Source organism: Rhincodon typus, chromosome 2 (genome assembly GCF_021869965.1).
Source record: "Rhincodon typus isolate 14 chromosome 2, sRhiTyp1.1, whole genome shotgun sequence".
In the NCBI taxonomy this organism is placed as follows: domain Eukaryota; kingdom Metazoa; phylum Chordata; class Chondrichthyes; order Orectolobiformes; family Rhincodontidae; genus Rhincodon; species Rhincodon typus.
The window spans coordinates 136902190-136906264 of NC_063333.1; positions in this window are offsets into that span (position 1 = coordinate 136902190).

A 4075-nucleotide genomic window follows, 5' to 3' on the forward strand; every position below is an offset into this window, starting at 1 on the left:
GGGTCTAGGCCCGAAACGTCAGCCTTCCTGCTCCTACGATGCTGCTTGGCCTGCTGTGTTCATCCAGCTCTGCACCTTGTTGTCTCAGATTCTCCAGCATCTGCAGTTCCTACTATCTCTGATACAGGAAGAAAATATACTTCTGTTTTGTTGCTTAGCACTGTGGAGTTTCTGTTGGAATGTTTCCATATTTGTCCCTACGAAACTACAGTAAGCAAACCAGTTTAACCAGCCTAGCTTCAGGGAAGAAACATCAAGCCGCACCCATTCAATCACTTCAATGATGTAGGTGTTGAGTTGTCACTGTATTGAAACCTGTGTTGCATGATGTGACCATTGAACCCCTGGCTATAAAGCAGCTATTGAGTTACAGCATAAGCATGTGATGTTGTGATGTGTTTTTCTGTCCGTGCCCTGTAGCAATAAATAGCAAAGATGTCTTCAGACATGAAGTTGTTTTTGTTCTTCCCAGGCAAAGCAAAATTTATCTAAGCAGGAGGATTTATTTATTTCTAAGCACTTGGCACAAATGGATTTTAAAGAATTCCAATTTTCCATTGAGTGGGGTTTGGTGGATGAGTGTTGTGATTTGGGAGGGGAGTGAGAGGTTCAGTGGGATTATGTGGAGGCTCCTATATCCATCTGATCCCATAGGAATTGTACCAGGTATGCTGCTCTTAGGCCCAGGATTTAGGACAGTTTAATGAATGAACCTATGATGGAAAATCTAAGTTGTCTTAATTCCAACTATCTTAACTTTCCAAACTGAATTGAGGTCTAACTTTCTAGAGTTTGTGGATTTCTGTTAAATGGTCTGTGTTTATTATGTAGCTAGGTGCTCTTCAACACCACAAGTTACACCAGATACTTATTCCAGCTTTCCTAGTGCAAGTCTAATTGCATTCCAGACTGCTTGGGAAACATGCTTTCATTGCTCATCACTGTGTAGGCAGCCTGCATTGTAGCTGTGAAAACTCAAAGGTTCTGTTTCACATGGTATCTGGTGTACTTGCATAGAACTGGAGAGCAATAACATTTAAGTAATTTGAAAGTAAAGGAACAGATTACTCACTAACATTTAACGAGTAACTGTCTGGTAATCAAGCATTAGTAAATCCTTGGTATCCACAACATCACGAATTGCAAATTCACCAATCTGTGCCAAAAAATAGGTATCAACAAAAATCAACATCCCAAGCATTTAACCTGCTTTTAATCAATTTTTAAATGAGCTGCGCACTTGCAAAATTGTTCATTCACAGCGGTTCTTGGGAGCAGAACCTTCATGGGTATGGAGGAATGATGATCTCAGTGCATGCAGTCCCATACATAATTTTTTTTTCGATTCATTTATGGGATGTGGGCATCACTGGCTGGCCAGCATTTCTTGCCCAACCCTAGTTGCCTTGGAGAAGGTGGTGGTGAGTTGTCTTCTTGAGCCTCCTGCTGTGGGTTGACCCACAATGCCATTAGGGAAGGAATTCCAGGATTTTGACCCAGTGACAGTGAAGGAACGGCGATATATTTCCAAGTCAGGATGGTGAGTGGCTTGGAGGGGAACTTGGAAGTGGTGTCTGCTGCCCTTGTCCTTCTAGATAGAAGTGGTCGTGGGTTTGGAAGATGTTGTCTGAGGGGCTTTGGTGAATTTCTGCAGTGCATCTTTTAGCTAGAACACACTGCTGCTACTGAGCGTCAGTGGTGGATGGAGTGGATGCTTGTGGATATAGTGCCAATCAAGCAGGCTGCTTTGCCCTGGATGGTGTCAAGTTTCTTGAGTGTTGTTGGGGCTGCACTCATCCAGGCAAGTGAGGAGTATTCCATCACACTCCTGACTTGGGCCTTGTAGATGGTGGACAGTCTTTGTGGAGTCAGGAGGTGAGTTACTGGCTGCAGTATTCCAAGCTTCTGGCCTGCTCTTGTAGCCATTGTTCATGTGGTGAGCCCAGTTGAGTTTCTGGTCAATGATAACCCCCAGGATGTTGATAGTGGAGGATTCAGTGATGGTAACACCATTGGATGTCAAGGGGTGGTGGTTAGATTGACGCTTATTGGTGATGGTCATAGCCTGATTGTCAGCCCAAGCCTGGATATTGTCCAGATCTTGTTGCAGTTGAACATGGACTGCTTCAGTATCTGAGGAGTCACAAATGGTGCTGAACATTGTGCAATCATCAGCGAACATCCCCACTTTTGACCTTATGATAGACGGAGGGTCATTGATGAAGCAGCTGAAGATAGTTGGGCCTAGGACACTACCTTGAGGAATTCCTGCAGAGATGCCCTGGAGCTGAGATAATTGACCTCCAACAACTACAACCATCTTCCTATGTGTCAGGTCTGACTCCAACCACCGGAGAGTTTGCCACCTGTTACCCCCCATTGATTCCAGTTTTACTAGGGCTCCTTGATGCCACACTCAGTCAAATGAAACCTTGATATCAAGGGCTGTCACTCTTGCCTCACTTCTGGAATTCAGCTCTTTTGTCCATGTTTGAACCAAGGCTGTAATGAGGTCAGGAGCTGAACATTGCTAGGTCGATACCAGTTTTATAACTGTACTAGAACAGCTTGTCTAGGGGAGCGGCACGTTCTGGAGCACAAGTCTTCAGTACTATTGCCAGAATGTTGTGAGGGCCCGTAGCCTTTGCAGAATCCTGTCTCCAACAGTTTCTTGATATCATGTGCAGTGAATTGAATTGGCTGAAGACTGGTATCTGTAATGCTGGGGATCACTGGAGGAGGCCGAGATGGATCATCCACTCGGCGCTTCTGGCTGAAAAGGCTGAAGCATTCACAGCAATCATCTTTTGCACTGATGTGCTGGGCTCTTCCATCATTGAGGAGGGGGATATTTGTGGAGCCACCTCCTCCAGTGAGTTGTTTAATTGTCCACCACCATTCACGACTGGATGTTGCAAGTCTGCAGAGCTTAGATCTGATCTGTTGGTTGTGAGATCACTTAGCTTTGCCTATCACTTGCTGCTTTTGCTGTTTGGCGTGCAAGTAGTCTTGTTTGGTGGCTTCACCAAGTTGATACCTCATCTTCAGGTACGTCCGGTGCTGCTCCTGGCATGCCCTCCTGCACTCTCAATTGAAACAGGATTGATCCCCTGGCTTGAGGGTAATGGTTGAGCGGGGGATATGCCGGGCCATGAGTTTACAGATTGTGCTGGAGTACAATTCTGCTGCTCTTGATGGCCCACAGCGCCTCCTGGATGCCCAGTCTTGAGCTGCTAGATCTGTGTGAAGTCCGTCCCATTTAGCACAGTGATAGTGCCACACAACATGATGGAGGTTGTTCTCAATGTGAAGGTGGGACTTGGTCTCCACAAGGACTGTGCATTGGTCACTCTTACCGATAATGTCATAGACAGATGCAACTGCAGCTGTCAGATTGGTAAGAATGGGGTCAAGTATGTTTTTCCCTCTTGTTAGTTCCCTCACCACCTGCCACAGACCCAGTCTAGCAGCAATGTTCTTTAAGAGCTGACCAGCTCAATCAGTAGTACTGCTGCTGAGCCACTCTTGGTGGACATTGAAATCTCCCACCCAGAGTACATTTTGTGCCCTTGCCATCCACAGTGCTTTAAGTGTTGTTCAGCATGGAGGAATACCGACACATCAGCTGAGGGAGGACAGTATATGGTAATCAGTAGGAGGCTTCCTTGCCCATGTTTAACCCGAAGCGATGAGACTTCATGGGGTCTGGTGTCAATGTTGAGGACTCCTAGATCAACACCCTCCCAACTGTAGACCACTGTGCCACCACCTCTGCTGGGTCTGTCCTGCTGATGGGACAGGACATAGCCGGGGTGATGATGGTGGTGTCTGGGACATTGTCTGTAAGGTATGATTCTGTGAGTATGACTATGTCAGGCTGTTGCTTAACTAGTCTGTGAGACAGCTCTCCCAATTTTGGCACCAGCCCCCAGATGTTAGTGAGGAGGACTTTGCAGGATCGACAGGGCTGTTTCTGCCGTTGTCTTTTCAGATGCCTAGGTCGACGCCAGGTGATCCATCCGGTTTCATTTCTTTGAGACTTTGTAGCATTTGGTACAACTGAGTGGCTTGCTAA